This window comes from Rhinatrema bivittatum, chromosome 17, assembly GCF_901001135.1.
Source record: "Rhinatrema bivittatum chromosome 17, aRhiBiv1.1, whole genome shotgun sequence".
NCBI classification, from domain to species: domain Eukaryota; kingdom Metazoa; phylum Chordata; class Amphibia; order Gymnophiona; family Rhinatrematidae; genus Rhinatrema; species Rhinatrema bivittatum.
In genome coordinates, this window is record NC_042631.1 from 33,331,934 (window position 1) to 33,355,153 (window position 23,220).

At 43.1% G+C, this 23,220-nt stretch overlaps 1 protein-coding gene and 1 long non-coding RNA gene across 2 annotated transcripts in view; one reads left to right on the forward strand and one right to left on the reverse strand.

Annotated features, from left to right (window-relative positions):
* The window catches only part of MYRF (myelin regulatory factor), a 249,515-nt gene that overhangs the window by 129,373 nt on the left and 96,922 nt on the right, over positions 1-23,220 (forward strand).
* LOC115079231 lies at positions 368-20,302 on the reverse strand. The gene is made up of 3 exons (XR_003853227.1): positions 20,194-20,302; positions 2,643-2,711; positions 368-2,548 (listed from the first exon to the last, which is right to left on the reverse strand). It is a non-coding gene; the product is annotated as an uncharacterized LOC115079231 (long non-coding RNA).

Consider the following 23,220-nt stretch of genomic DNA (forward strand, 5'->3'; position numbering starts at 1 on the left):
GAGTGCGGGAGTACATGAAGAGAAGGGAGAGAGTTTTCTTAAGAATTATGCTATTCATGCTAGGTGGTACTGAAAGAGTTGTGAGGTGTGAATGCGATGTGTGCAAAGGAAGAGAACTGAACGAGTTGCGATGAAAACAGTAAGGGGAAATAACTGAAGTAAAATGTATACCATTCTAGACAGTACTCTCTTGCATGTACACACTTCTGGATCCGTTCTCCGAGCACATAGCTTTTCTACTTATTAACTCTTGTAGATGCATAGATCATAGACTCATGCATGATACAGTTTTATTTTTCTTGGAGGAAGAGATCCACTACTACTAATCAGAAAAGTCTTCATAGGAAGGGCAATTTATTGAGCTGCGAAAAAGCAGGAATACCAATGATAAGAATTGAAAAAGAACAAGAGAAATGATTGCCCGAGTTACAACAGAGTGTATTACAGATAATGATACAAATTAGTAGCAATTAGTTGATGAAGTCTGCCTGGTTATATGTGCTCAGTACAAAATATCATGAAATACATCGTAAATCAACATTACTGAGTGAAACCAAGGTAACATCAGCAAACAATACCATGTGGCCAACCAGGAAACAATAATGAAACAAACATTTCATGCAAATGGTCACTAAAGCAGATGTCACTAGCACATGGACAGTCTTGTCAGGAGGCAAAATATGGCTATCAGGGTACAAACATGAACTGTTGCATGTAAAGCAGGAATTATTATTAGTAATGTGCAGGGCAGTATCTCCAAATGGGTTAATGTTGCATATACCTTAACAGGAATGAACCTCACTTACAAGCCAAGGTATAGTGAGTCTGATCTCATTCTCAAACTTACTGCTAATGACCTTCTGGACATCATAGCATGTTCTATGTACATGTACATGTAATGTGCCTGTGTAGCATTGATAGTACTTAGCCAAGAAAATGTATCACTGATTTTGTGCTGGTCCCAAGTGATCAAATGGCCACTGGATTTCAGTTTCTTTTCACTTTAGCCAGATAATGGTTTCTCTCTGTATTGTGTGTGTCACAGATGTGGGACTTCGGGCTGCGAAGTGATTGATGCAGCCTAGAAGGTGAACCTACTAGGCCCACACCGACATCAGGTGGGCTTGTTCTTTCTAGGACTGGAGCTAGGGCTTTATCTATATCAGCTCCATTCCATACAGGTTGAGCCCTTGGATTCCAGGTGCCGGCAGGGTTTAGGCGAGAGTCCTGTAAGAAGCAGTTGGACAAAGTCTACTCTTTACAGAGGTCAGGGCAGGCAGTGAGTAAACGATATCCGGGTCCAGGCCGAGGTCTGGACAGGCAGCAGGCAAACAGTATCCGGCTCCAAGCTGGGGTCAGAGCAGGCACCAGTCCAGAATTGTAGTCTGCATCTGTAGCAGGAGTCAAAACCAGGAGTCAGGCAGACATGGACAGACAAGATCAAGACTAGGCACAGGGGACCAGAACACAGGCAGTGCAAGGTAACAGCAAGACAAGGGCAAGGATACGAGACAAGGCAGCGAGCAACATGCACTGTAAGGCAGGAGGACCTGCTGCCGAGGCGATGGCAGGTAATGCGGCTGGAGTTTAAATATTCAGGTGTGTGACATCATCACTGGACGCCAGCAGTAGCCTTTCCCGCTGTGGGGCCTTGAAGTGGTGGTGCACTGCATGCATGCAAACCAAGGAAAGCCTGGAGGAAAAAACCAGCATGGTGGAATCTCAACCACGTTGGTGGCATCAGAGGCATTTGGGGGTAAGTGTGGCCAGTTGTCGGACAACCTGCAGCCAGCCAAAATGTTAGTGAGTGCCTCAGATCTCCTTTCTCTTTCTGGACATGATATGGCCTTAGAGTGCTATGAGGAGTAGGGGCTGATGTTCACACTCCTCTGAATATACTTAGAGAGACAAAGAGTATGCAAGTTCCTTGTCGATAGGATACCTCAAGTTCAACCTAGAGGGTTCTTCCTAGGGTAGGAATATGTTAGCTGTGTAATCGTTTTTCACTTCCTCAGTCTCTGGTGCTAGGTGTTCCACCTCTTTACTGATCACTTCTCAAACTATTTGCGGTAGGCATATATTTAGACTGGATATGTCCGTATATTATTATGTATATTAGGGGCATGTTACCGGTCACCCGTAATGCAGAAAGAAACTCCTGAAGCAGGCATTTTCGAAATGTGGATCTGTGTTAGGGCACAAATGGAGCCAGAACTTTGAATTATTTAAGACCAACAAGAACTCTTGAGCCATGTTGAGCCATGATAAGGATTGGGCGATTTTTATTTGCATTTAAAGAAAAAAATGGACTTAGAGTGATGGATGATTAGATGAAGGCACCAACATTATAAATAATGGTGGATGGTAGCCAACTGTGAAGGTCCCATTAATGTTATAAAGTTCTTGGATGTATAAAGGTCACAAAGATATTTAATATAGGTGGATTTTTGTTTGGTTTTTTTTTTTTTGCATCTGTATATTAGTTTTCATTTTAGACTTAGCCAACTGTGTAGCTTATGTGCTCCTTCCACAATATCTCAGGTAGAATCTGGAAAAAAAAAAAAGAGAGGATTATGGTAAAACTAAGTGTACTTGGGCCTGGTGTAGCTAGCTTACTGCTACTGCTGCTGACCCACACCTACCTGATCCAAAGAAGATAGGACATGCCAGATGAAAAGATAACTATTTCATTGTGAAACCATAGAATTCATCTGCAACACAAAACAATATGGATTTGCATTTGTTTATAATGAATGTGCAAAATAAAACAAATAAGCCAATTTTCGGAACAAACCGAAAATAGCCTTCTACAAAAATACACAAAATTGGTTTTGGGTATTTTCATATTAATTTCATTAAAATAAAAAGAGCCTCCTGCAGGACCAAGCTTTAGTGCTGGAGCTTGAATCAGAGACTTGGTCCTGTCGCTGAGGCCTAGGCCAACACTGGAGCCAGATTCAGAGGCCTGGTCACATCTCCTAGGGCCGATCTGACCTTGGGACCTGGCCCAGAAGCCTAGTCCCATCACTGAGGCCTAGGACCAAACCTAGGCCCAATGCTGGTGCCTGGCCTGGAGACATGTTTCTATTGACAGGGCTCACTGCCCGGCCCAGAGGCCTAGGGCCAAGCCTCCCAATGTCTTCTATCAGTGATCTTCTAAAAATGATGATATATGCTAGTAGGATGCACCAAAGTGACATTATTGCAGCACTTTCCTCTGGAGTAGACAGCGCCATTTTGATGTATGGCTGTATATTTTAATGCAAAATCACAAATTATGGAACCAGAGATGTGCACTCCAAATAATCAATATCCAATGTCAAAGGAGATGCAAAGAAACTTAAGAGGTCCAAGAACAATAATTTTATATAGAGATTCCTTTTTATTCAAAGCGACAACTCCATTGCTCAATTGTCAAACATAACAGTTCTCTTTAGGGTCCCCCGACATGGACCCGTGTTTCGCCTGAAGGCTGCGGCAGGAGGGATAAGATAAACACTTTGAAACTGAAATGTAAATAATACATGTATAAGAATTCATAAGAATAGGACCAACAACGAATGGTAAACAATTTCAAAATTGTGCCGATGAGACATACCTTAGTTGCAAAGTAACATTCATAAAGTTGACAAGGCAAGGAGAGCGGACGGCAAAGACAAAACCCAATGTTTAAAGGGAGCATTTTTGGTGCGAAGAAAATGGACCAATAGGGAACGGGTAAGTCTGATTAAAACAACCAATCAGAAAACAGTGAAACAAAAATAGAGTTGCAGTTAGAATTAGCAAAAGAGAACCACAATATACTATAGTTACAGACATTAAATGAAATATTGCCATTCAATTTCGTTGTTTAACCCCTTTGGATGCAAACAATCAAGTTTAAAAATCCACTTCTGCTCTCTGCGAACCAGCATCTCAGAGAAGTTACCTCCTCGAGACGGTGGGAGCAACACGACAATAACAAAAAATTTGATATCACTTTCCAAATGTCCTAATGCGAGCCAATGTGTGACTAAAGGGGCTGTCTCCCGACCATTCCTAATATTTGAGCCTAATGGCCATACATCAAAATGGAGCTATCTGCTCCAGAGGAAGGCACTGCAATGATGTCACTTCAGAGTATCCTCCAAGCAGAAAGCGTCATTTTTTAAAGAACTGCAGTGGAAAGATGTCAAGAGGCCTGATGCTCCCGCTGCTGAGGGACCAGGTCTCTGACCTGGGCCTAGGCCTCTGCAATGGGTCCAGGACAACGAGCAGGGGGCCCCAGCATCTGAACCAGGCCTAGGCCTCAGCATCAGGACCAAGCCTAAGTGCTGGGCCCTGGCTCCAGGCCTGAGCCGGCCCAGCCATGACCTCCCAAAGCCCCTGTTTTTTGTTGTTTTTTTTTTTAAAGGTTTTTTTGTTTCGGTGGGGATATTTTTATAGTTTAATTTTTTTTCGGGTTGACAAATAAACAGAACCAAAACAAAAATAAACTGAATCTAAATGCAAGAAAAACACTTGAAATGAAAAAATGAACTGAACCAAAAGTTTGAGGGTGCACAACATCCCTACAAACCAGTAATGAAGAGGCAGTGGGAAACCGTGCTCTTGCAGCTCAGAGGGCTTACTACATTCTCCTGGAGTCTGAGCTCCTTATGCACCATATAGTGGCTTTGTTCAGCTTTTCTTTTACAATAACAAATTGAACCTACCTGGGATATACTTGAGATCAAAATCATAAGATACAAGTTTGCAACTGAGCATATGTTTGCATACATCCAGTTTTGGCTAGGTCATGACATATGACGAGGGATTATTGCCAGCCAGTACAGTAAATTGCTTAACCTTTAACTAGTGTATGAGAATTTTTCATACGCTGCCCGCTTTTATGCAAGGAATTCTAGTGCAGGGTACTTTCTCTGTGATTTACTCAAGACCTTATTGGCCTTGGTTATGGCAAATGCAATGGATCATGCCTTTTTCTCATCTTTAGGTCTTTGACTCAAGAAAGCACCTAGGCCATCAAGAGATGCATCAATACAGAGAAGAAATCGGGATGAACTGGCAGTAATGTATGGGTAATAGCTGATTTTAGCTTATCCAAAAGATCTTTACATTCTTGTGTTTGGTCCTCAGGTCTAAACTTCCTATAACACACATTCTGTATTTTTCCTTCAGGTCTCCATTTTTCACATTTTGTCAGGCAGTTAAACTTAATGTGGCACCCCCTTGGGTTGGCCACTAGATGGCCCTAGGTCCCTGCTTAGAACTCTTACATCTATGAGCCTTCCATCCCTCTCTACCCCTCCCAACCTGGAGGGCTTGGATTGGACACCTCATCCTATTTAGTACAGCTATTTTAGTATCTTGTATGGTCAGTTTTAGAAAGCCTCTTAACAGTGAGGATGACTTTTTTTCAGCACTCTAGTGAGGCCTCCCAGCCATATCATGCTCCTTAAGTTTGAAGATATCCCTCATCGTTCACTCCCTGCCAGAGGGTTCCTCTTCTGTTAGTTACAGAGAGATAGATTTTGAGCTGGAATCCCCTTTGGGGCTCTCAATCCAGAGGACTGAAGACCAGTGAGCTCCATTGTACTCCCTAGGTGGGCAAGACTGGTGATAGAAACATAGAAATGACGGCAGAAGACCAAACGGCCCATCCAGTCTGCCCAGCAAGCTTTTGTATGTTTTTTTCTCTCACATACTTATCTGTTTCTCTTGGCTCTTAGTAACCTTTTTTATTCTATTTCCCTTCCACCCCCGCCATTAATGTAGAGAGCAGTGTAGGAACTGCATCTAAGTGAAATAGCTTAAGTAGTTAGGGGTATTAACCACTGCAATAAGCAAGCTACACCCATGCTTATCTGTCTATCCAGACTATGTAATTCAGTCCTTGTTGATTGTTGCCTGAACATAGATCAGCCTTTCTTCATTCTCCCCTGCCGTTGAAGCAGAGGACTATGCTGGATATGCGAGAAGTGTCAAACTTGCTCCCTGCCGTTGAAGCAGAGAGCTATGCTGGCTTTGCATTGAAGTGAAATATCAGACTTCCTCCCCTGCTGTTGAAGCAGAGGGCTATGCTGAATATGCTTGAATTGTCAAATTTCCTCCTCCCCTGCCGTTGAAGCAGAGAGCTATGCTGGATATGTGTGAAGTGTTAAACTTCCTCCCCTGCCGTTGAAGTAGAGAGTTATGCTGGATTTGCATTGAAAGTGAAGTATCAGGTATTTTTTGGTTTGGGGTAGTAACCGCCGTAACAAGCCAGTTACTCCCCTGCTTTTATGTGGTTGCAAATTCTTTTTTTTTTTTCCCCCACATTTCCTCTTGCCGTTGAAGCATAGATCAATGTTGAAGTCGCATTAATGAATAAGGATATTCATCTCCAGGTAGTAGCCATCATTCCCTCAAGCCACCCCCATGCCTCTTTTTTTCATTCACATCCTCTAGACTTTATGGATCCACAGTATTTATCCCACGCCCCTTTGAAATCCTTCACAGTTTTGGTCTTCACCACTTTCTCTGGAAGGGCGTTCCAGGCATCCACCACCCTCTCCATGAAGAAATACTTCCTGACATTGGTTCTGAGTCTTCCTCCCTGGAGTTTTAAATTGTGACTCCTGGTTCTTCTGATTTTTTTGCAATGGAAAAGGTTTGACGTTGTCTTTGGATCATTAAAACCTTTCAAGTATCTGAAAGTCTGTATCATATCACCCCTACTCCTCCTTTCCTCCAGGGCGTACATATTTAGATTCTTCAATCTCTCCTCATAAGTCATTTGATGAAGACCCTCCACCTTTTTGGTCGCCCTTCTCTGGACCGCCTCCATCCTGTCTCTGTCCCTCTTTAGGAGAGCGATTTTGTTGGCTGAAAATGTATCCAGCTTTCCTCCAAGAAAATATTTTGGACAATTTATTTTATTAGGTGTTTTATTTACCGTCGTTCCAAAAGAAGATCACAACAGTTTACAAAGTCAGCTTTAAAATTCTTGGTCAGCATTCACATCTTTGTCAGCTTTCATATTCTAGGTCAACACAACAGCAAAAGCATATTCTCGTTCATATCCATACATATTCTAGGCCAACATATTAGCAAATATATAATCAAGTACATATTCATACATTTTCTAGATTGACCCAACAGCAACTACAGATTCTAATTCTAATAATTCATTTTACATCGTTAGGTCCTTATTGCTTGCTCCGCTAACATAGTATCTGGTAGTGACACTGCAATTATCAGTATTTTGGGATTTTATGTTAAATCATATGCATTTCTAAAGAGCCATGTTTTTACCTATCGCTGGAAACTTTATTTCTGTTATCTGATGTAATGACTCTGGAAGACAGTTCCACAACTTGGGGCCCGCTATGGAAAACATTTGTTCTCTTATTTGTGTTTGGTGTGTTTTCCAAATAGATGGTACCTTTAGAAGTCCTTTGTGTTGTGATCTTAGGGCTCTCTGTGATGTGTAGAGATGTGCATTCGTTTTCGCCATATTGGCAATCCGCAACATATGTTGCACTATTCGTTGTATTCGTGGGGAAAGCGAAACGTATCGCAATTCCCCACGAATACAACAAATTTTCGCCGAATTGCTTGGCTGCCAATTTAAACAACCCCCCCACCCTCCTGACCCCCCCAAGACTTACCAAAACTCCCTGGTGGTCCAGCGGGGGGTCTGGGAACCATACCCTGCACTCACACACCCTCGGTACCAGTATCAAAATGGCACCGATAGCCTTTGACCTACTATGTCTCAGGAGCTACCGGTGCCATTGGTCAGCCCCTGTCATATGGCCATCGGCGCCATCTTGTGCTCCTACCATGTGACAGGGGCTGACCAATGGCACCGGTAGCCCCTGTGACATAGTAAGGGCAAGGCTATCGGCGCCATTTTGATTCCTGGCATCCGACGTCACGAGTGAAGGAAATCGCTCCTGGACCCCCACTGGACCCTCAGGGACTTTTGGCCAGCTTGGGGGGCCTCATGACCCCCACAAGACTTGCCAAAAGTCCAGCGGGGGTCCGGGAGCGACCTCCTGCACTCAGGCCGTATTGCCAGTATTCAAAATGGCGTCGGCGCTACCTTTGCCCTCACTATGTCACAGGGGCCGACCGTCACAACGTCGGATGCCAGGAATCAAAATGGCGCCGATAGCCTTGCCCTTACTATGTCACAGGGGCTACCGGTGCCATTGGTCAGCCCCTGTCACATGGTAGGAGCACAGGATGCTGCCGATGGCCATGTGACAGGGGCTGACCAATGGCACCGGTAGCCCCTGTGACATAGTAGGTCAAAGGCTATCGGCGTTGATACTGGTACCGAGGGTGTGTGAGTGCAGGGTATGGTTCCTGGACCCCCCGCTGGACCACCAGGGAGTTTTGGTAAGTCTTGGGGGGGTCAGAGGGGTGGGGGGTTGGAGTAAATTTAATTTTAGCCGGGTAACGAATAGATTAAGACATATAACCGCATCGGGGCGCCATACGGACGTATGCAACGTATCTGCCCCATGACGAATACATATCCCGAATGCAACGTATGGCGTCCCTCTGCACATCCCTAGTGGTGTGTAATGTTGAAGTGTCACTCCTAATAAGTATGGATTAATATTGTGAATGATATTAAAAATTAGAGTCAATACTTTATAATGAATTCTGGCTTGTACAGGAAGCCAGTGCAATGCTAACAGCGAGGGGGTGATGTGGTCAAATTTCCTTGCCCAAGTAAGAGTCTATTTATTTATTTATTTATTTATTTTATTTATTTAACATTTTTCTATACCGACATTCGCACGAGACATCACATCGGTTTCCAGATAACAGCAAATTCAGCCAACAGAAATCAGAGTCTAGCGGAGTCTAGCGGAGGCATTTTGAAGTAACTGTAGTGGTTTTAGAAGCCAGGAAGCAGAAATATCAGACCTAAAAATTCAACCCAAGTTTTCTGCATGGCAGTGCACAGTACATGCTCCCGACCCACCCAGCTAAGACTTTGTGCCAGCTTATTAGTAATAGGGAGTTGCAATAGTCTGAGTTTGTAAGACCTGTATGTATTGTAATGGTTTCAGCCGATGTAATATTCTCAGCTTGGAGTACCCTGTTTTTATTAATTTGCTTATATGCTTTTTCATAGTGAAGTTCTCATCTATCTGTATTCCTAAGTCCCATACTTTATCTAAGGGCGTAATATTAAAATCTCCTGGTTCTAGGGTTGGAGGTTTGATTATCGTGGAATCTCTCCTTAACCACACAATTTCAGTTTTTGGGGGGTTTAGAGCTAGTTTCAGTTGAGAAAGTTTTTGTTGTATTGCTTTCATGTGTGTTGACAGAGACGATGCAGTTTTTTCAAATGTTTTGTCAAAAGGGATGTAGAATTGTATGTCTTCTGAATATAGGAAGACGTTGATACCTAGATTTGCTAGTAGTCTGCATAGAGGCAGCAAATAGATGTTGAACAGTGTGGTCAAAAGTACTTGAACCTTGGGGGACACCTGTATTGATTGGGAAGGTGTCAGAAATTTGATTACCCAATTTGACTTGGAATGTTTTATCTTTTAGAAAGGAGGAGAACCATTTGTTAACTTTTCCATTTATTCCAATTTCTCTCAGTTGGTGACATAGCAAGGTATGGTCAACTGTGTTGATTGCTGCTGTTAGATCAATTAGTACCAGGATATAAGATTCATTGCTGTCAGCTAAGGGAATAAGTAGGGTTTCTGTCGAACGATTTTTTTTTTTCTGAATCCGAATTGGTTTGGATATAGTATATTATTGTCTTCGAGGTGGTTCTCTAGTTGTGATAACACTGCTTTTTCAAGGACTTTAGCGATGAAAGCCAGGTTGGATATTGGTCGTTAATTCTCCCAATCATTGATTCTGCCAGTTTTATTTTTTAGGATTGGCATAATCACAGCTTGTTCTGCCCTAGTGAGTGGCTTATTGTGGTTGTGAATATTGGAGTTATGACGCTTTTTACTGTTTGTAGGGCACTAGTGGGTAAAGAGTCCAGTGGGTGGATAGCAGGTTTGATTTTAGTGATAATTTGGTATATTTCAAATTTGGATACTGGGTAGAATGAGTTCGTTTTGCTTGACCAGCATTTTCTTTTGGCTCTTTTGGTTGGTAAGCAGGTGGAGAATTGTGTTTTTAGATTATTTATTTTGTTTAACAACATGGTAGCATATTTGTCGCATGAAAGTCGTGGCTATTTGCTGTGGAGGAGGATGGATCCTTGATTAGGTTGTTAACTGTTTTGAAGAGTAATTTGGAATTAAATATTACCCTATGAATCTGTTTAGTGTAGTAGTCTTTTGTGGCTTTGTTGATTTTGCTCGTGGCATTTTGTTAACAGGGATTTGTATTTTTCTAGGGATTTTGTAGTTTGGCATTTCCGCCTTTGCTTTTCAGATTTTCTCAGGCACAGTTTAGTGTGTTTTAAGCTCTTTGCTGTACCTGTGCGCACTGCGTGCATTTTACAAAGGGCCTGGCCACATGCATAACCCCTGTTATGCACACAAGTGCCGGGCATGGTCTGGATGGCCAGAACAGCACCATCCACCGCTATCCCAGGGAAGCACGCACCAGCAGCCAGCCAGCGTGCAGCGTCTACTGCTGCTCCAAAAGAGCTGTAAGGAACAAAATAAAAAAAAATTCTAAGAGGTAGGTATCGGGGAGGAGAGGGTAAAAGGTAGGAGCGGACTGGAAAAGAACTTCCCTATACCCCTATCTAACCTTCCATCCTTTTCCCCTCTCCTCCAAGGGCCCTTTATTGGAGGGAACTGGGGAAGCCCTACTTGCGTCGCCGGGCGTTGCTTTGTAAAATTCCTCCCCCCCCCCCCCCTCCCCGCACGTGTGAGTCACAGGCCGGCCACACATGCGTGCATGGATGTTAAAATCTGGTGCGCATGTGCACGCGGCCATCGGATTTTATAACATGCACTCGCCGACATGTGCATGTTATAAATTCAGGATGTCCCATGTGCGCGCGGGTCTTAAATTGACCCCTAAATGTTTACTGATTCTGTAATTAAATTAAAGTCCGTTTTACAATAAAGATGAAATTTACAGCTGACTGATGTACAAAGGTTTTTTTCTCTTCCGGGTAGGTGTCCTTTATCTCTCAGGTATCTGAGCAAAGCTTCCCATGGTGATTTTAAAATGCATAAAAAGCTTTCCCAGTGGCTAAATGGGAATCCAACAGGAGGGGCCTCCTACAGATATGGAAAAGTCCTATCTGAGTCCAGTTTATTTGCGATTACCCAGCCTGTCCTGGTGCCATGGGGTGGAGATCGGAGGGGGAACTCCCAGAATCCTTTTCCTCGATGTTAATACTGTTGACTTCTCTTGGAGGAAAACTCGTTAGAATGTGGGAACCAGGTTATCCCAGAGCTTGGAAACCTGAGGAGGAGGGTGAGTCAAAAACCTCCCCACAAAACAAAGTCCAAATGCTTGCTCTCTGAAAATCACAATCACTGGTGCTTGCCCCATCTAGGGAGTAGATTAAGGCTCACAGGCCTTTAGCCCTCGTCCTTTGTGTATGGGGGAGCCTTCTCCACAAGGTGCAAGTTTCAGCAGGGGTTCCTTCTGAAAAAAAAAGTCAGACTATATCTTGGCCTTCAAAAATGTAACTCAGAAGGATCTGTCACTTGTGCTTGCCCTATCTAGGGGGCAGAGAGGCTCACAGATCTTCAGGTCTGTGGGATGAGAGCCCTTTTGCCCAAAAGGGAATCAGGCAAAAATCTATCTCACTGCAACTTATCACAGGACAACCCACTGGCAGGGTGTGCACAGAGAGAAAAATAGAAAAGATCCTGATGAGGTTGGGAGGCCTCACCAGAGAGTGGAAAAAAAAACCTGTATCCTCACTGCTCTGAATGTAAATCAAAATGACTCCAAGGAACACTATAATGGCTGGAATAAATAGGAGCAGGCAACCAATCCAGACCCTCCATGTTGGAAGGTTGGGGGGCTGAAAGCGATGGAATGCTCAGTGTTGTAAAGTTCTAAGCTGGGATTTAGTGACGTCTTTTCTCCAACCTGTAGGGGTACCACCCGTTCAGCCGCTGGGAGAGCGTTGCGCACTTAACACCATCATGGGAAGCTTCACCCAGGTGCCTGAAATTAAGGAAAGCTACCAAAAAAGAAACTCACATCTGTACCATGAGTCAGTTATAACTTCAATATTATGGGCAAATTGGACTTTAGTTTAGTTGTTGCAAAATCAGCCAACTTTATTTTAACACCCGGAGCCTGGTCCTTGCTTGGTTTGTCCCAGCACCTCAGCCCCTTGGGATGCAGAGGGAATAGCGCACCATTGTCGGAGTCATAAGTGAGAGCTTCCTCCCAGAGAAAGAATCCACCCTGAGATAGAGTTAAGCATGGGAGTAAGTGCTGGTCGGATGTATGCCCCGAAGAGAACTAATAAGTTTGTCTGCCCTTGGGACCTAAACCCCCCCCCCCCAACTAAGGGTTATATAAACATAAGCTGAAAAGCCCTGATCGAAGTCTGAACAATAATTGGCCATACCTAGCAAGGGTCTAACTTTCTGAGCAAATGATATTCCTTCCATCCGGTTCCTTAAGATTTTCTTTGCATACTTTTTCAAGTCAAGCTCTGTTCTTTTTCTAGAAACCAGAATCCAACCCCCACTTTCTTACGCAACATCCAAGCAGTTAATTGCGCCGTGCAAGCAGCAGAATTAGGCGGAATTACATTTCTGTTCCACACTGTATTCCACTGGCTAATGCCAAAAGCCTTTTCTGGATCAGGGTGAGGGTGTACGCTCTTCACTGACCTTATCTGTCCCCCTCTCCTTTATTCATTGCCCTGGTTATCCCATAGCCTTTCGTTCTCAAGTTATGCTTGTCCGTCACTTGTTCTGCTTTATATGATCCATCCCCAGCTTATTTCACGTCTTTCTTTTCTTCTTTTACGATAAAAGGCTGGGCCCCTAATCTTTCGCTTTACCTCCTCCTCCTTCCACCTTCACCTGTTCGCTCTCAAGATTCCCCCTTGTTCCTGTCTGATTCCTGTCTTTGGAATCAACTTCTCATCCCCATTCATTCTCCTCCTACCATCAGAAATGTTTTTGTTTCTCCACAAAATTCATATCATTCAATAGGCTTGTAGAGTTATTCTGCTAATTTTCAATCCACCTCCCCCTGGTTTTGTACCGTCACTTATGCTCTTACACACGCATGTAAAGAGCTTCGTGCTTAACATGCTGTGTAAGTTAAAATAAATAGAATCGGGCGCAAATAAAGGGCCGCCATTTTGACCTTAGCAACTCTATTAGTGACGTAGGGGAGAGGGACTCCTCAGTGCTTTGGAAAGCTGAAAGGTCCAAATTTCAGCAGCTTCTCCGTCTTTCCTTCGCTGCCCTTTTGCTGAAATTCTCGAGCTCATTAAAATGTTTGACCTTGTCCTACTCTCCGGGTTCCCACATCTGCTTCTCATTACAGTCTCCCAGGATGCAGCTTCATCAGCTGCTCTCCCTTGTGACTCAGGGAGGATTATGGGTGATTACTCTGTCCCGACTCCTACATATGGATGGGGCAGAAAGAGGTAGGAAGACTTGTTTTCATTAGAAATTCTAAAAACTTGTCAGCTGGCATTCGGTTTCTGTTACTAAATCTTCAAGCTTTGTAAAATGCAGAGACTTCAGACTTCCTTGTGCAGGGAGCTTTTGGAACTGCAGTAACATTTGTTTGCTTACAGAAATATCCTTTTGGTTAAGCCAGAAAAATATTAAAAAGTCTTAAATTCCTGTCACCTTTCGAGAATTGGTAACACCCCTCTTTTTGACTCAAAGTATTACCATTTTCCTCTCATACAGTGGTATTCACTTCCAGTCCTCGAGGGCCACAAACAGATCAGGTTCTCAGGCTATCCCTAATGAATTCGCATGAAATAGATTTGCATACAATTGAGGCGGCATGTATGTAAATCTATCTCATACCTTGAAATCGTCAGCTCAGTGTGCGGTGGCGGTCAAAAAGGCAAAGAGAATGTTAGGAATTATTTGGAAAGGAATGGAGACCCAAACTGAGACTATCGTAATGCCATGGTGTGACCACACCTCGAGTACTATATGCAGTTCTGGTTCCTCGATCTCAAAAAAAGACATAGGGGATATAGAAAAGGTACAGAGAAGGGTGACAAAAATGATAAAAGGGATGAAATAGCTCTCTTATGAAGAGGCTAAACAGATTAGGGTTCTTTAGCTTGGAAAAGAAATGACTGAAGGGGGGGGATATGATTGAGATTTATAAAATCCTGAGTGGGGCGGAATGGGTAAATAGGAAATGATTATTTACCTTTTCAGCTAATACTAGGATTAGGGGACACTCCATGAAATTAACAACTGCAAAGTTTAAAACAAATCAAGGGAAGTATTTTTTCACTCTGGGCACTATAACGCTAGGGAAACTGTTGCCAGAGGACATGATCAAGGCAGCTAACAGTGGGGTTCAAGGAGGATTGGCCAAGTTCCTGAAGGAAAAGACCATGGCAGACCTGGGAAAGCCAGCGCTTATCCCTGAGCGTGAGATAGAAGAACTAGATCAATTATCATGGATCTGCTGGATACTTGTGACCCTGACTGGCCTCTGTCAGAGGCAGGATGCCGGGCTCGATGGACCTTGGTCTGACCCAGCAAGGCACTTCCTATGTTCTTATTAGGAATAGCCTGAAAATCTGACTTGTTTGCAGCCCTCAAGAACTGGAAGTGAATTCCACTGCCCTACAGATTTTCAAAATCCAAAGTGTTTTCCTCAAAATATTTAGAAGTCATTTCCTTTCTCTTTCACCAGTTCTCCTTCTGAAGAGTTTTCAAATGTTGGGGGGATGCGTGGTTGAGTCCTCGAGGACTGCTAAAGAGCCTGGTTTTCAGGCTATTGACAGTGAATATTCATCAAGAAGATTTGCATGCAGTTCATCCATAAACCAGGTTAATTTGAATAAAATGGCTCCCTGAACCAAAAGAGTTTGTTGCCCTTGAGGACCGGAGTTGAAGAGCCCTGTCTAGGTCAAGTACTGGAGGGTCCTGTAAAAAACAAAACAAAACATAAATAAGAGGAAATGCTGTCGGGGGAAGGGAGCAGCACACCAGAGCCCTGAGCTCCCAATCTGGGCATATACATTCCTATTTCAGACCCTTTCATCTTACTTTTGTCTTACCCATATCATTGAATCCAAACATTTACATAACAAAAGAACAAAAGAGATTCTGAACTGAGACAGCAAGGCTATGACTGAGGAGCTCTAAACTAGGTGGGTTAAACTGAGGCTTTTAATTATCATCAAGTATGATGTTAGGGGACTGTATAGCATCATGGAAAGGCAAAAGCTTGTCAAAAGCCACTGAAAGATGTAACTAGGTGGTGTATAATTCAATTATAATTAAAGGCAGGGATCACCTTATCTAAGTGAGTAAAACTGAGAAATGAGGTTGCTGCTCCACAAGGCAATCTATATAGGAAACAGAATATGGCAGGGATAGCTGTGCTGGATGTCCAGGGACCTTATGGGTTCTGCAGAGATCAGGTGCGCCACCGGTCTGATTATAAAACTGGTAAACTCTCAAGGCAGGCCCCAGCTATCAGAAATAAGTCAGTCACACCTAGACCAGATTTGAGTTGCAAAAGACACTTTTAATTACTCCTCCAGTTTTGGAAGGACAACCAAAAAAAACAAAATGGTTTTAGACAGCAGATAATTTAAATAGCTGATTTCAAAATATCACAATTAATAGCAAACTTAAGTAACACAGAATATTTTTCTCTTCTCAGACCAGTTCCGGGAGCCATAGCATAGGTGTTCACATCACCGCCCCTGTTAAGATTCCTAAGCTCCTTGCCATTGGATTTTGACACACACAAGGAGGAAGGGTCATGTAGACGGAGTGTCAGTATTTTGCTATTCATGCTATGGGTTTTTGTTTGGGGTTTTTTTTTAATATCTTGGTTGGATGCTTCCAAATAACTCCCAGGTTGACTTTTATGGTATCTTACATCAAGGGATTGTACAATAGTAGGACACAACTGTCCTCATGTTAAAACTACCCTTTGCATCCTTAACAGGACATTGAATTGGTAATCTTAGAGCCTCCTGCACTTCATAACACCCTTCCATTCAGGCTGTTGCCCTCTCTTTCACATCAGTTGCCTCAGCTGCACTGAAATTAGAATGATTTTTTTTTCTACATGATTGCTTTGAATCACCTATTTGGCAAGTCCTAAATAGATGGACTAAATTCAAGAGGAAGGATCTGTTCTGGGAACAGATCAATCCATTTCTCGTGGAAAGCATCTGTCTGACAGAGATGTTTGCTGAGCAGTGTTTGTACCACCCCAATAGTGTAATGCTAGCAGTGGTCCCTGAAGTCTGCGTTGCCATTCACATGCAATACTGGGAAATGATGCCTGCAGGGCCAGCATCAGTGGGAGCACAAAGTACTTAGTCCTCTAATCTTTGCCTTATCTTGTCTGTTCCCATAAGCATTCGCCTCTTACCCAGTTTAATGAATGAGACTTTAAACTAGCCCTGTATGTAAGAATCATCCTAATGGGGTTTTCCACATATTATTCTTCTCATATTTAAGAGAAAAGACTATAAAACCCAAAATGCAGTAGGAAAGGAGCTAGAAATCGAGTCATGGCGTTACGTGGGGCCCGAGGAGACGCCTGCTCCTTCCTCCAATGGATGCTGGAAGGAGCAGGAGCAGAGCAGTGTCAGGCCTACCTATCCGAAGAAAGAAAGGGCAAGAGCAGCGGAATATTGGGCCACATGGCCAAAGAAAGAAAAGGTAGGAGAGGAACAGCAATGGGCTCGAAGGGAGAGGAGCAGGAACAGTGAGGAGTCCAATTGGATGCAAAAGCTAAAGGAGGAGGCAGCTACTGCCACTCCTGAATTCCAGAGGGGGAGAAAAGTGAGTGAGTGAGAGAGTGTGGGTGTGTGGGTGTGAGTGAAAGAGATGGTGTGAATAAGAAAGTATTTGTGTGAGTGAGACAACGTGTATATGAATGAAAGAGCATGTGTGAGTGGGCATGTGTGCGAGTGAGAATTTGTGTGTGAGGTGGAGCATATGTGTGAGAGGGGAGTGTGTGTGTGTTAGAGGATATGTGTATATGAGAGAGAGGAGAACGTTTGTGTGCAATAAGCCCCCCCCACCCGCTAATCCTTGACAATATTAGGGAATGGGGAAATAAAAAAGGTTCCTAGGTATGCACAATGGTGAATTTTAAAATCTTTGTTAGTTTTAATTATTGGGTGTTATTTGATGTGGCTACTGTTTTCACATATTTTGATGTTTGGAAAATGGTTAATAAATGTTATGAGTTTTAAATTATTGGTTGTTATTGTATTGGTCAGCTGTTTTAAAATATTCTTTTTATCAGTATGCATTTACTATTATTGATTTATTATTATATTCTCAATTTTATTGCTTGATGTTTTATGAGGAATGGTGACCTATCTGTTTTTCCATTGTTGCTCTGAATACAGAGTCTGATTTGTTGTTGTTTCCACTTGTTTTTGTCTGCACATTTCTATTTATGCTTTATGGTCTCTTTATTCTGTATTTAGTGGGGGTCTTTCTGTGTTTGCTTGTGTAAATGAGGTGAGGTATTCTGCTAGTGTGTAGTTTCAGAGTAGGGATCTTTAGCAGCTTGGCTTGTTCTCTTTTCCTAATAGGAGGTATATTGCTGTTGTCATGTTTGCAGTGTTGCATTTTCTCCTAGGCAGGGCTGTTGCTGTTTGAGTGCTGGCAGTTAGTGCTGTTTTGGTATGAGAGGTTTACTGTATTGTAATTGCAATTCAGTTTACTCATGGCTGTCTGAGGGCCAAGCCTACACCCACCACGTGTTACAGTAGGCCCAATATCATAGGGGTTTCAAGTTTTGTTTATGCTTTTTTGTAGAGTTTTCTGGTTGGCACCACAGCAGTGCATGGAAATATAACATACATGTTTTGTAGGAGAGATTTTTACCTCAGAAGGCTGTACTTTGAATGTCCTTTTTCATGTAAAATATGTTATCATTTTTTGTGAGGGGGGGACATGCATAAGGCTATAAGGTTCACCTCTGGGCACCTGATACCCTTCTTTCCTTTCCGTTGGAAGAGGTATTGTCTTCCATGTGAAGATGCTGGAGGAATTTCGGGGGGAGGGGGTGTTTGTCCCCAGTTTATCGGGGAGGCTGAAGACACAAACAAGGTATTGATGAATTTTGAGGGAGATTCTCCAGGTTTCTGAGGGGTGTGAAGGGAGAACTGGGAATATAGAAGAGGACCCAGTTCTTCTTACTACTGGACTCAAACAACAGGAGAATGTCTGTCTGTATCTTTGTGCTGATGGACCGTGTAACAATCTACTCCCATTCTCATTTTTGTCATGATGAGCTCTTTCGTTTTTGTTTCAGGGAAAGTTACTCTAGTTTAGTTTAGTTTTGGAACTGCACCCAGGCATGGAATTGGGGGGGCAATATTCGGACACCGGCTTGTTTGCAAAGTTAGCCGGATAACTTAGCGGGATATTCGGTGACACAGCCACACCATTGAATATACCCGACCCTCTTAAAGATAACCAGATAACTTATCTGGCTATCTTTAGGACTCTATGGCACGACCGCAGTGAGCCAGATAAGTTATCTGGCTATGTGTGGATATCGGAGTTAGCTGGATCCCTTATCTGGCTAACAATTCTGCCCTGGAACACCCCTACATTATCTGGATAGCAGAGGGCTAATTGGGGAGCGGACCTAAGTGTAGCCGAATAAGTGTCCAAAATATTCAGACGTCAGAATTTAGCCAGCTAACTCCCAAGTCATCCAGCTAAGTGCTGTTGAATATGGACCCGGGTATTTCTTGTCGAGACACAATGAGTACAATCTCCTTGGGTTTTAGAGGTTAATTCTCCACGGAAGAATCCTGATCCAGAGCAGCATCCACGTTTTCTATTTCTGTGAGTGCTTGAAAAGAGGCAGTGATGGACTTTTTTTCCTTCTGGAACTTGTCTAAACCGCTTTTAAACCCATCTATGCCAGATAATTTGACAACATCTTCCGGCAACAAATTCTACAGCGTTATTGTGCGTTGAGTGAAAAAAAAATTTTTCTCCAATTTGCTTTAAAACTAATACTTTGTTAGTTTCATGGAGTGACCCCCCCTAGCCTTAGTACTTCTCGAAAGGGTAAATAACCATTCACCTATTATACCCCACGCAAGATTTTATGGACCTCTTCAAGCTGAAGAGCCCTGACCCGTGCTAGCCATAAGGGGACCAGTCCACCCTGCTTATCATTTTGGTTGCCCTTCTCTGTACCTTTGCTGTTTCTGCTGTCTTTTTGTGAGATGGAGGCAACCAGAGCTGCACACATGGTGTACAGAGGTATGATGGTAGTTTCTGTTTTATTCTCCATTCCTTTTCAGTTCATTCTATCTGCTTTTTTTTTGTCCATTGCCGCATACCATTTCAATGTATTCTCTCTGCAATGACTCCCCAGATTCTTTTCTTGGACGGTGACTTCTGAGATGGAACCCAGCAGCCTGCAGCCTGTAGTTAAGGTTTATTTTTCCCCTCTTCGCATTACTTTGCATTTGTCCACGTTTAAATTTGAGCAGCGGCTGCCTCCCGAGTGAAATTTAAAAGTGAGAAAAATGAAGCAATAGCAACATAAACTGGGCACAGCCCGAGCTGGGACTTTTTGGGAAGATGGAGGGAAGCAGTATAAACAGTGGGATTCTTAGCATTCTCCTGTGCCTGGGGGCCGCTGAGTGCTGGGGTGAGAAGGGTGCCTTGAATTAATATCTCTGTGGTGTTCTCGTAAATATTTACCTCTCTGAACTTGTAAAAAAAAAGAAGCTGCGTTTATAGAAAAAAATAAGAGGAGTGCGAAGTGAAGCAGACTGATAGAGAATTCTGGGGTGTGCGATGGAGCGCAGGAGATGCCGAGGAAAGTTATGACGTGCTGAATGATAAAGGGTGCTCCGGAGAGAGCTTTTAGAGTATGGGCTCCAAGGGGAGTGTCTGAGAATAAAGAGACTTGTGGAGTAGGGGAGTCTCGAAGAGGAGGTGTAGAGTGGGGAGAGTTATGAAGTGTACAGGAATCCGGGATGGCTGATGAAGTGCAGGAGACTATGGAATGGGGACACGAGAGAGGATTTTATCTACTGCATTAGGGCGCAGGCTGCGTGCCATTCTCTGTTCTGCTTACCTTCATGGTGGTCTTTCAGGAGAAGCCACAATGTCTTCCTGGGGTTGCTCTGTGACTGTTTTGTTGTGGGGGCCTCTCTCTCTCTCTCTCTCTCTTTTCCTTCTTCTCTGTCTTCCTAATCCCTGAGCAGTGGGGGAGGAGCACTGGTTGTGTGGTTTGGGGCTCGTGACCATCAAGTGAGGCATTAGCTTTTTAATCTCCTAAACTGGCTGTCATTCAGGGCCACAACTGACCAGCAGTGTCACGACAAAGCTATCCCGAGGACTCCTGCTCTGCTTATGGCATTCCAATGACAACACAGGCTTTAGAGACAGACAAAGATAGAGAGACAGAAAGAGAGGCAGGTGGACAGACAAACAGATCAATGGAAAGACAAAACAGATAGATCCATATTCAGTAAGCCAGCAAGCAGACAAGTTAAGGTCATGGATATTCCTGCTGACTAATATACTCAGCTACAGTTTTCCAGGTAACATTGTCCAGATAACATGTAAACCTAACCAGTTAGCTTTAAAGTTATCCAGGTGCATGTACCCGGATAACTTTAATTTTAACCAGCTAGATTCAAAGTACAACTGGTTAAGAATTAAAAAAACCAAAAAAAACCCAACCTTAGAAACATAACGCCCAATGCCCCTTCCCTAAACCCCTCCCCTCCGCCCCGATATTTTAAATAACGTGCAGCCCTGGGTCCCTTCCTGCCCCCCATCCTGCCACCCCTCCACCAAATCTCCCCCCCCCCGAACTCCCAACGCCCCCCCCCCCCCACCCAGGCTGCTGGGAACGCGCTACATTTGTACCACTCCTGGCGGCATCCAGCACTGCTGTTATATAATACTCCGATAGCAATGCTGGATGCCGCTAGGAATGGTAGAAATGTACCAAACTCCTGGTGGCCTTGGGGGTTTTGGGTGGTTTCAGATGGGGTGGAAAGATTGAAGGTAGGGGTGGCAGGTAGGGGGGAGGGGGGCTGGACACCTGTTTCGAATAAGGCCCATAGATGCACAAAGAATGGACTGATATGCGAAAAAGGCAGATGAACCAGGAAAATCTGTTCCAAGGCAAGTGGATGTGGATTAGTGACAAGATTTGCATTCCTGCTGCCCTCTGTGCTATGCTTTGCTCAGCATGATGGGGGCAGCAGTTTGTACACAGAGACACAGATTCTGGGGGTTTGTAATATATAGGGATGTGAATCGGTTGCCCAATCGTTCCCACTATCGGGATCGTCTGGCCGTGGGAAAAAATCGTTTTCCTGCATTTCCCCGGTTTTTGTTTTTTTTTAGTGAAAAATCATTTTTCGGGTTAGTGCGCACTAACAAAAATAGCAAAAAATAACAAAAAGTAACAAAAATAAATGTTTTTTGTTAGTGCGCACTAACCCGAAAAATCGGGGGTAAAATTGATCGTTTCCTTCTTTTAACCAATTTTTTACAAATTTAGAAATATTGTACGATATTTCAATTCATTAGAAAAACGATTCACATCCCTAGTAATATACATGTTACCAAAAATGCACACTAATTTCGACAACAGAAAATTCAGTCCAATAGAAAACATGGGTTCTCAAAAGATAAACAAATATAGGCAAGAATCAAGGTCTCAGTAATGCCTGCTCTGCCGTCAGTAAGGGGAAGGAGAGCCACTCTGCTGGCTGACAAAGTCTTCTCTTACCTGAATTTTTCCATGGCAAATGGTGACCTTTTCTGCTGGTATGAATGTGCTTCGGTTTCTGTGCTGTTGGATGAATGTCAGGGCTCTTATCTCTGTTCTTGCTTTGCTTAGTTTAGAATCTCCAAAAGGTGACTTTCCAAGGAGTTAGTAAAGACATCTGAGGGCCAGCTGGGGCCTTAGCTGGCTACCTTTAGCCTCCGGGTCCAGAGTTTAAATCTGGTTTGAGTTCTTCTGAGTGTGGTGAGTTTCAGCTTGGTTACCAGCAGGTACACACCATGAAACCAACAACCGAAGGCACAGCTGGGAGTCTCTGATCAGGAAAGAACCAAAGAGTCGGTTGTCAGTACACACTCCCTGTGCCTTTATCAGGAAGCAATAGAGAGAAGGATAATTATTGTTTGTAGAGTATCTGTGCTATATAGGGGATGAATACAATGTACTATCAATTGTCCAAGAAGTTGACCACCAAAGGGCCATATGCTTGCAGATGATTAATTTGTTTGCAGATTTGCCTATTAATCAATGGAGGGAATATAATGAGACCCTTGAGACAGACTCTTTATAGAGCTGAAACACAAATGTGTTGTATAGCAAGATTGCCATTTCCGGCATTCATGGACTCTCCGTGGAACTGATATCCTCTCGATACTGCTGTCTTTCTGTATACGAGTTTTATGATGTTGGTACAAGAATGATATTTAAGAGAAACATCTATCAGTATTGTAGGACTTCTTTATTTTTAATGGGCTTTAGAGCTGAGTCCCAGCCATTTTATTTATTTTACATTTCTTGTTAACCACTTCCCTAGTTCTAAAAAGAACTGTCCAAAGCGTTGTATAACAAAACATGCAGAAACAATGCAAAACAAAATACTAACAAATCATAATCAAATCATAAAACATCACACACATAAAAAACAAAAAAATACATATTGTAAGGAAAAATTAAAATTCATCCAACCAAACCAACTTAAAATTAATTTTACAAATTAAATCTGCCCCTAGTTACAGCTCTCTCAGGGAAGATAATAGAAGCCTACATGAGGTCTCTGCCACTTCTAAACAGTATGCTAAAACTGATCACTGAGAAAAGAGCTAGAGCTTTACCTTTTTACAAAAGGTGAGAGAATCTTTCTCCAGCCTAATTTCTATGGACAATGTGTTCCAAAGTGTTGGTGCTGCTGTTGAAAATGCCCTAGCCTGTAATCAAATCCATCTCATTTCTTTAAAACAAGGAACAGTTAACAAAGCCCCCTCACTTGCCAGTTTGGCATAGTATCTTAACCATACAGAACCCAGAATGTCAGCACTATGATCTTAAATTAGACTTGGGCCCTAATTGGAAGACACTGTA